This window comes from Orycteropus afer, unplaced genomic scaffold, assembly GCF_000298275.1.
Source record: "Orycteropus afer afer isolate SDZICR_OR568_19922 unplaced genomic scaffold, OryAfe1.0 scaffold00011, whole genome shotgun sequence".
Taxonomy (NCBI): domain Eukaryota; kingdom Metazoa; phylum Chordata; class Mammalia; order Tubulidentata; family Orycteropodidae; genus Orycteropus; species Orycteropus afer.
This window is the reverse complement of record NW_006921598.1, coordinates 1,986,666-1,997,599: the sequence shown is the minus strand read 5'-3', so window position 1 is coordinate 1,997,599 and position 10,934 is coordinate 1,986,666.

Genomic DNA, 10,934 nt, shown 5'->3' with positions numbered 1-10,934 from the left:
TTGAACTGCCAGCCTTCTGGTTAGCAGTCAAATGCCTTAGGCAAATCTTACTAAAGATAATTCAAAAATGGTTGCAGCAGATTGACAGGGAACTTCCAGAAATGCAAGCTGGATTCAAAAGAGGATGTGGAATAAGGGATAGCACTGCAGGCTCAGATGGATCTTGGCTGAAAGGAAAGAATACCGGAAAGATGTTTATTTGTGTCTCATTGACTTTGAAAAAGTATTCAATTGTGTGGATCATAACAAAATACAGATAACATTGAGAAGAATAGGAAATCCATAAGTTGATTGTGCTCATGAGGAACCTGTACATGGACCGGAGGCTGTCATTCAAAGAAAACAAGGGAACACTGCATGATTTAATATCAGTAAGGAAGTGTGTCAGAATTGTATCCTTTCACCATACTTATTCAATCTGTATGCTGAGTAAATAATCCAAGAAGCTGGACTTTGTGAAGAAGAACATAGTATCAGGATTATATGAAATAGCAACCTGTGATATGCAGATGACACACGCTTGCTTGCGGTAAATGAAGACAATTTGAAACACTTACTGATGAAGATCAAAGACTACACTTGGCAGTATGGATTACATCTCAACATAAAGAAAACAAAAATCTTTGGAACTAGACCAATAAGCAGCGTCATGATTAGTGGAGAAAAGTTTGAAATTGTCAAAAATTTCATATTGGTTGGTTCCACCATCAACACCAATGGAAGCAGCAATCAAGATATCAGATGGTGTATCGAATTAGGCAGATGTGTGGCAAAAGAACTCTTTAAAGTGCTGAAGAGCAGTGATGTCTCTTTGAAGACTAAGGTGCACCTAACCCAAGTCATAGTGTTTTCAATTTCCTCATGTGCATTGGGAAAGCTGGACAATGAATAAAGGAGATGGAAGAAGACTTGATGCTTTTAAGTTTTTGTGTTGGTGAAGAATACTGAATGTACCATGGACTGCCAGAAGAACTAACAAATCTGTTCTGGAAGAAGTGTGGTCAGAAGGCTCCTTGGAAACGAGAATGGCCAGACTTCATCTCACGTACTTTGGTAATGTCAGAAGGGACCATCCTCTGGAGAAGGATATCATACTTGGTAGTAGAGGGTCACTGAAAAAGGGGAAGGCCCTCAACGAGAGGGATTGACAGTGGCTGCAACAACGGGCTCGGGTATAGTAAGAATTGTCAGGCTAGCATAGGCCTAGGCAGTATTTCATTATGTTATGCATGGAGTTGTTTTGAGTCATAGCTGACTCAATGGCGCCTAACAGCAACAACAGCAGAGAAGCCTCAGAAGAAAAGCCTGGTGATTTATTTCCAGAAATACCTCCATTGAATAACCAATGGAGTACACTTCTACTATAACACACATGGGGTTGACTTAAGGGCAATTGTTTCTTTTGTTTGTTGGTTTGTTTTACCCTTCACTCACAAGAGCTCCCATGTGGAAGGCCTGCCCAGGCAGAAAAGGGCAGAATGAGTGATCTGTTTGAGTAGCTTCCTCAGAGAAGGGGGAATGGCAGAATCGAGTCAAGTATGTTCAGCCATTCTTCCTCAAATTTACAAATTCCTTGAATCACTCCACCTCCCCAGGGATGAAATGAGTAAAGATAGAGAGGGCCAGAGTTATACCAACCGATATTCCTTCAAAAGGAAAGACAATTATTTACAAGAATTGAGACTCAAGATTTTATTTAGTTAATAAGAAACAAAGAAAAACTATATTTTGTATTTCCTAGTGGATCTATTTATTTTAAGTGATTCTTTGAATATTTTTGGATTAAAATAATTAAGATATTTCATCTGATTTTTATGATCAGTAATTAAATGATTCATGCCAGAATCTCTTTTTCCAACGGAGGAAATGAGTAGCTGGAAATTAAGATTCTTTCTCTATGCTCTTCCTCCAGATAAAGCATATAGGAAAGGCCAACTGACCACATTTTGGGTCTAGTAGAGTGCAAGTTGCAAATAGATAATGATCAGATGGCCAAAGTGGTCTTTCACAGGGAATCAGTTTTTTGAAGATTAGCCAGATCAGAGGACCTTTGTGGCTGGTGATTGGCTACGGACATGGAAGAAAGTAGCCAGTGGCATCCCAATGACTTCAACAGAATAAATGTATTGAGTTTTTTCAAAGTATTCTGACACTAGACATGAATTAGAATTTGGAACTAGCCTTTACCCACACTTCAATGGCAGTGAGTAATATTAATTATCTAAGTGCTGTGCTAAAAACTTCAATGTGCCAGCATGACATTCTTTCAAGGAGGAAATTGCCACTCTTCTGTGGGGAGTACAGTCAACATCATCTGCAGCCATTAGCTTTTTGAGCATGCCTGAAATCGAGGGAGCCACTGTTCCATTCTCAGGACAGCCCACCCCTGCAGCTGAGTGAAGCCAAGGTAAAATGGCCAGGATATTTTGTCCCAAAGATGGGCAACTCCAATGGGCAGCACTGTCTCGGATTTTGTAGGATCTATACGACAAATTGACTTCTCCCTCTCCTCAGTCCAATATCTTCTCTTTTTCATTAAGAGGTGTTCATCACTAATAAACATCTTTAACCTGAACTCCATTTCAGTATTTGCCTCAGAGGACCCAACCTGCAACACATGCACATTGTTCCATGAATTTGAAGATGCTCTTCTCACAATGAGATAAGAATTTAAATAGATTTTAAGGCCAATGATCAAATATAAAAATAATATTAAGAGATTAGAATATAGCATTATATATTTAGCTTTTTTATTTATTTAGAATATTCTTTTATTTTTTTAACTATAAACACCATTTGTTTGATCTGGAAAGAATAGTGATCTTCAGAAAATTAACTTCTACTGGATTCTCTAATACTGGAATGACTTTTATAACTAAATGAGTAAAAATTTTTATGCTTTTATGAAATGAAGCTTGTTCATTCATGATTCTTCAGTATCTGTGGATTTCATTTAAAAAGAGCACCTGTTGACTTAATATAGTTTATCTATTTATACAAAAATTATAATAATTGAATCATTAATAATGATATCCTCCTGAGAAGTCACTAGGATACCAAGAAAAAGCAAATACTCCAATAAATAAAAATAAGAGACAGATTAATATATTTGGTATGGATTCATCAAATGAAATTGTTTGAGAATTTAGGTACTAGGAAAACATGGGTGCAAAATAACCATACTGTATTTTTACACAAATAACTCCCATGTTATACATTTTTTGCCAACTGCACAGACCCCCATTTTTAATAAGTGGTTTTGTCATGTGTTGTATGTGTGAGTGTTTTACTCATGAAAAAAATATAGCTATCCACAAAGAAACATTTTGAGAAGAGTAAAAAAAAAAAAAGAAAGTAGAATTTTCCAGATTGTGGAGAGATATTCAGATTCCAGTGTGTATTAACATGAAAGTGCTGAATTCAAGGTAAAGAGCCTTGGAACTGCGTTCCAATGGTGGTACTGAATACTTTCCTACATGGCATGTGTTCTGGTTACCTAGTGCTGCTCTGACAGGAATACACCACAAATAGGATGGCCTTAACAAACAGGAGTTTATTCTTACAATTTGGAGGCTTTAAATCCAAGTTCAAAGTGCCAGGCTCTAGGGGCTGGGTGAAAGCCCTTCAACCTTGGGATCCAGCTCTGCCTCCTGCTCCCAGCCCACTGGAGCTAGAGGCATTTCTTCACTCAGACAGTGGCTGGCTGTTGAGGCTGAGAAGCCCCAAGGTTGACAAGTAAAAAGGCACAGTCTCGATGTTACCAAACCACACGGCAGGCCATTAACTTAAGTCCATTATAAGTCCCAAGGTCAGCAGAGCATAGCAGGCTGCTGAGCAATGACATGGCTACATGCAGGATCCAAGTGTGCCATAGGCTAGAGACCATCTCAAAGCTTCTCCTTATATACAGGAAGCAAACCACATACCCAAAGGCAGCTACTCAGCTGCTTGTGGTAGATCCTACCATGGAGCTGATTGCCAGTCTCCTCATGGGGATTCACTACCACCAGCTGCCCAGCCCCTCAACCAGACCCAGCAAGTTGACCCACAAACCAAACTATCACAGCATGAGATAAGTTTTGAAATATCTACAACTTTCACCTTCCCCAGGAGTAAGATAGGACTACCAAAAGATCTGGGAGCTCTGGTAGCATAGTGGCTAAGGCACTTGACTGCTAACCAGAAGACTGGCAGTTCAAACCCACCAGCCACTCCTCTGGAAAGAAGATGGGGCAATCTACTTCCATAGTGATACTGCCTCAGAAACCCAAGGAGGGGTCGGTATGAGTTGGGTCCGACTTGACGGCACACAACAACAACAACAACCAAAAGATCTAGGAACTCTGGAGGAGCAGTGGTTAAAAGCTTGATTGCAAGGCAAAAGACTGTGGTTCAAAGCCACCAGCTGCTCTACAGGAGGAAGATGTAGTAGTCTGCTTTTGTAAAGATTACAATCTTGGAAACCCTGTGGGGTAGTTCTATTGTTCCTAGAAGGTCACTATAAATTTGAATTGACTCAACAGCAATGAGTTGGGTTTGGTTACCAAAAGCCTTTGCTGTAAGGTTATTGTACATTTCTAAACGTGATACATGTTGTTGTTGTTGTTATATGCCGTCGACTCGGACTGGACTCATAGCGACCCCTCCTTGAGTTTACGAGGCAGTATCACTATGGAAGTAGATTGCCCAACCTTCCTTCCAAGGAATGGCTGGAGGGTTGAACCGCCAGTCTTCTGGTTAGCAGTCAAGTGCCTTAGGCACTATGCTACCAGAGCTCCTAATGTGATACATACCAAAACCCAAATTCACTGCCTTTGAGTCAATTTGACTAGTGACTCCCCCCTTGGGTTTCCAAGACAGTATCTCTACGGAAGTTGATCACCCAATCTTCCTTCTGAGGAATGGTTGGTGGGTTTGAACCACCAGTCTTCTGGTTAGCAGTAAAATCCCTTAGGCATTATGCCACTTGAGCTCCCAAATGTGATTACATAATATCCTATAAATGTCAAAGCAACAATGGAAAATTGAACGTAAGATATTAAGATTATTTCTGCATTTTTAGATACTGATGTGATACACAGGAGCTCTGGTGGCATAATGCCTTACTCATTTGACTGCTAAATTTTTTAAAACAATTGTGAGAATGCCTTAAACTTTTGAAAGAAATGAGCAACTGGGAGAAAAAAAGAGATTGTTGTTGTTGTTGTTGTTGTTGTTAGGTACTGTTGAGTTGTCTCTGACTAATAGCAACCATATGTACTACAGAATGAAACACTGTCTGGTCTGTGCCATTCTCACAATCCATGTATGCATTAGCCCAACATTGCAGCCACTGTGTCAGTCCATCTCATGGAGGGTCGTCTTCTTCTTCATTGGCCCTCTAGTTTGTCTAACATGATATCCTGCTCCAGAGACACCATGACAACATGACCAAAGTAGGTGATACAAAGTCTGGCCAGTCTTGCTTCCAAAGAGCATTCTGGCTGTACTTCTTCCAGGACAGATTTGTTAGTTCTTCTGGCAGTCCATGGTATTATCAGTATTCTTTGCCAACACCACAATTGAAAGACATGAACTCTTCTTTGGTCTTCCTTATTCACTGTCCAGCTTTCACATGCATATGAGACAATTGAAAACACTGTGCCTTGAGTTTTAGGTGCACCTTGGTCTTTACAGTGACTTCTTTGGTTATTAACACTTTAAAGAAGTCTTTTGCAGCAGATTTTCCCAGTGCAATATGATGTCTGATTTCCTGGCTGTTGCTTCCATGGATGTTAACTGTGGATTCAAGTAAAATGAAACCCTGACAACTTCAATCTTTTCTGTTCATCATGATGTTGCTTATTGGTTTAGTTATGAGGATATTTGTTTTCTTTATGTTGAGGTGTCATCCATATTGAAAACTGTAAGCTTTGATCTTCATCAGTAAGTGCTTCAAGTCATCTTCATTTTTAGCAAGAAATGTTGTGTCATCTGCATATCGTAGGTTGTTAATGGATCTTCCTCCAATCCTGATGCCACATTCTTCTTCATGTAGTCCAGCTTCTCAGATTATTTGCTCAGCATACAGATTAAACAAGTATGGTGAAAAGATACAATCCTGATGCACACCCATGCTGATTTTAGACCATGCAGGATCCCCTGGTTCTGTTCTAATGACAGCCTCTTGGTCTATGTACATCTTCTGCATGAGCACAATGAACTGTTCTGGAATTCCCATTCTTCTCAGTGTTATCCATAATTTGTCATGATCCCTTGTTCTATTCAAATGACAGCCTTTTGGTCTATGTACGAGTTCCTCATGAGAATAAGTGTTCTGGAATTACCATTTTCCACAAGGTTATCCATAATTTGTTAGGATCCACACATTCAAATGCCTTTGTGTAGTCAATAAAACACAAATAGATCACCTTACTGGTATTCTTTGTTTTCAGCTAAGATCCATGCAGCAATGATATCCTTATTCCATATCATCTTCTGAATCCAGGTTGCAGTACTGGAAGTGCCCTGTCAATATACTGCTGCAACTATTTTTGAATTATCCTTAGCAATATTTTACTTGTGATAATAACAACATTATTTGGTAATTTCCACATTCTGTTGGATCACTTTTCTTTGGAATTGGCACAAATATTGACCTGTTCCAATCAGTAGGCCCGGTAACTGTCTCCCAAATTTCTTGGCATAAACAAGTAAGTGCCTCTAGTACTGCATCTGTTTGTTGAAACATCTCAATGAGTATTTCATCAATTCCTCATGCCTTGTTTTTTGCCAATTCCCTCAGTGCAGCCTTGACTTCTTCTTTCAATAATATTGGTTCTTAGTCATATGCTACCACCTGACATAGTTGAACATAGACCAATTCTTTTTGATACAGCGACAGTATATTTCTTCCATCTTCCTTTGATGCTTCCTGCATCATTCGATATTTTGCCCATAAGATCCTTCAACATTGCAACCTGAGCCTTGAATTGTGTCTTCAGTTTTTTTCAGCTTGAGGAATGCCAAGTACATTCTTCCCTTTTGGTTTTCTAAATCCAGGTCTTTGCACATTTCATTATACTTTACCTTGGCTTCTCGAGCTGCCCTTCGAAATTTTCTGTTCAGTTCTTTTATTTCAGCATTTCTTCCATTCAATTTAGTGATGTTCTGTTCAACAGCAAGTTTCAGGGTATCTTCTAACATTCATTTTGGTCTTTTATTCCTTTCTTGTCTTTCTAATGAATGTTTGCATTCTTCATGTATGATACTTTTGTTGTTATCCTATAACACCTCTGGCAAGACCAGTGACTTATTCACTGCAAATACCTTTTTTCAATGACATAAATGATGGCTATGCATGTGGTCATTGCCAGATGGAATATATAGAAATAAGATCAACTATATCTGTGGAAAGAGTCAATGGAGAAATTCATTATCTTTCTGTCAAAACAGGGCCAGGAGCTGACTGTGGAACAGACCATTAATTGCACATATGGACATTCAAGCTGAATCTGAAGAAAACTAAAATAAGTCCACAAGAGCCAAAATAAGCTTTTTATTATATATCAACTGAATTTAGAGACCATCTGAAGAATAGATTTGATGAATCAAACATCAACGACTGAGAGAAGAGATAGTATGTGAGAAAGTTGTTAGGGGAAGTAGATTTGAAGCCTACCAATGACTGTCACATTGACAGTTCCACACTTTTTCTTGGGTACTGTTTTTCCTCAGGAATAAATATCCTCTCTTTAAGATAGGATCTGTACATTGTATTTTGGCATTCAGTTGTTCTAATAACCATTCAAAAAGCACAGTCAAAACTGGTGGGAAATTTGGTAAAGAAATACAATAAAATAACACAGTAAAAAAAAAAAAAAAAAAACACAATTTGAAGTTGAGAGGAGGAGCATGACACAAAAAGAGCCCCTTGGTATTAGAGCCCCTTGGTATTAGAGCACTGAGTTAATAACTTCTTCTCAAATGTTATTGATAAGAATTATTAGCTCAAATTTATGAAGGAGTGAAGAAAAGAAACACAAATAAGGCCAATCCTAATTTGTTTTACATGTATGTTAATAGAGTCAGATTATTCCATAAGCAAGGTAAATATGGATTTACTGTGCTTATTATCTGTAATGAACAATTTCATTTATTTTCACCACATCAAAGATTCTGCTTCTAGGTATGACTGACATCTGTCTTCTTCCTAATCCCACAGTACCTTCCTACAAAATCAAAGTCTCTTTTCAAATTAATCAGTCCCTTGATAGGGATGGAGTACCCAGTAAGTAGGGTAAGAACCAACTTACTTAGGTTTAGTTATTAATCTGTAGTAAATAGTTTCACGTGTTTTTCAACACATCTTTGATATGAAACCCATGTGAAATTGTTCACTACAGATTAATAAATATGAACTAGTAATACTGTACTTCCCTTGCTTGTTGGGTAATCTATGCCTGTATGTTAAAATAATGTTTCCTTGTAATTCATCTACTTATTATTATAGATTGATAGCTAACCTTTAGATACCTGAGACAATCAGCATTGGACATCAATGTACAAGCTGCAATAAATTCTTGATTAGCACTACAAAGCAGATATTTTCTGAATGAAGTTTAGATTTTTATTAAATATAACCACATTTCTCTTCTTTTATTTTCTCTATCTTAATTTATTTTGTTAAACATCTGTCATTCCTCTTTAAAAATCATGCAGAAGACCCTTTGCAACTTGAATCGTAAACTGTGTACAAGAAACAGATAATACTTCAACTTTAGATTATCCCCATAGAATGCTTGTGAGTTTAGCTAACACATAGACAAAAAGAATTACTCTATTTTTTGTCATATTTACTTATCCCAAATATAAAATGTAAACATAGAAATGATCCTCAAGGTAGTTTGATAGATAATGATTAAGGTTGCAAAAATTATTGTGACTAATCATGTTTATCCTCTTTGGTTAAGTAAATTGAAAATCAGGGTGGACTCTCTCTTTAGATAGATTCTACATTTTATTACATTTCTAATATCATAAAACTGTATGCCATCTTCAATTCTCAAAAATAATTATATTGTTTTTGAGACTGTCTGGATAGATTTCCTGACTGCATTTTATGGGCAGGTAAGCAATCTCATATGGTGACCTGAATGTTCCCTGTTCAGCCATTACAAGAATTGGAGGTTCTCTGGCTTCTGTTTGGAAATAGTGTATCAATTGTATCTTATAATATGTTTGTTTGTGGTAGAAATCATGTTAAATTCTGGAGATTTATGTACAGAAAAAGGTCTCAGAATCTTCACTTCACAACTAGGGTTACATTTTGTTCTTTGATTGAAAATATTCTCCCCCACCCCCAAGAAAAGTAAATAATTTTTATAAATTCGTTTTGCAAATTTGGAGCTTTGGTGGTCATTTTCATTTGCCCTGTAAGTTTACAATTCATGAGGTTTAAACATAAAATTCAATCTGGTGGATAAACTAGTTTGGGCTTTTTCCTGAAGTGATTGATCACTTTAGAAATTGTTAATTAGCTTGCTTCATCTCCTCTCCCTCCCTAACCTATTAGTCTGGTTTTATGTGTTAGCATGAAGTACCTGAGTGGTGTGAATAGTTAACCTTCATGGCTGCTAAACTAAAAGTTGTTAGTCTAGTCTACTCTGAGACATCTCAGAAGAAAGGCCTGGCAATCTTCTTCTGAAAAATCAGCCATTGAAAACTATATGGAGGACAGTTCTCCTCTGACACACATGGCATCAACATGAGTCAGAATTGACTCAACAGAAGTTGTTCTTTTATGTGTTAGCATTGTTTTACAAAAAGAAGCTTGTCCAAATATGTTTGCACTTTGATAAAGCAGTTACACAACAAAAGGGACTAGAGCAGTATTTGGTATATTTCTGATATGCATTAGTTGGTAAAACGTGTTATCCCTTGAAATGTAACTGAGCTCCCTCTTAAATGATGTAAAAGCTCAAATGACAAGCAGAAAGATTTTCCTTACTGGTGGGGGAGATTCATATGTACATGCATATAGTTGTAAGATTACTGGGAGGCAGACAGCTGGGTAAAATCCTCAATCGTATCTCATATGCTTCTTCACTCTCCATAAGAGCATGGCTATGCTGATTAAGTCATGAGTATTTGGAGAGTTTTTCCTTTTTCTTCCCTCTATTTCTGGTTATCTGAAAATGATGGGAGAACATCAATGGATGGCTTTCTTCCTTCAAAATCAGGTCAACAATCCAAATACTACTTTCCAACACATACCATATTTTTATGCAAATAATCTGCATGTGATGTGATTTTTGCAAACCACTCAGTCCCTAGCATGTCAATTTTCTGTGAGCACTATGTATATTATATGTGTGTATGTTACTTACTTGGGCACGTTATGTGTGAAAAAATGAAATTTTTGTTTTAGCCAAACTACTTTCTAATCCTTGATAGGTTCCACATTTTCTCATATCTTTTATCCTGCTTCTTTTATGTAAACTGATTATTTCTCCAATCTTCATTTATCAAAAAGTATCAATGTTGACCTTTTCATTGAAAATTTTGCTCATCTCTCCAATTTAATGTTTTTCTCATGTAGTTGTTGTTGTTATGTGCCATCGAGTCAGACCCGACTCATAAAAACCTCTCCTTGGGCTTACAAGATAGTATCACTATGGAAGTACATTGCCCAACCTTCTTTCTGAGGAGTGGCTGGTGAATTCTTAATTTTTAGAGTGCTTTGCATATACCACTGTGAGAGAATTTTTCACAAATTATCTTGCATTCCTTCCTGTAGTGATTTTAAAGCTATGTCAAAAAAAAATTGTTGAGACCCAGCCATCCCATTACTAGGTATAAACCCTAAAGAAGTGAGAGCCATAACAAGAACAGATATATGCACGCCGATGTTCATCGCAGCACTATTTACAATAGCCAAAACTTGGAAACAACCT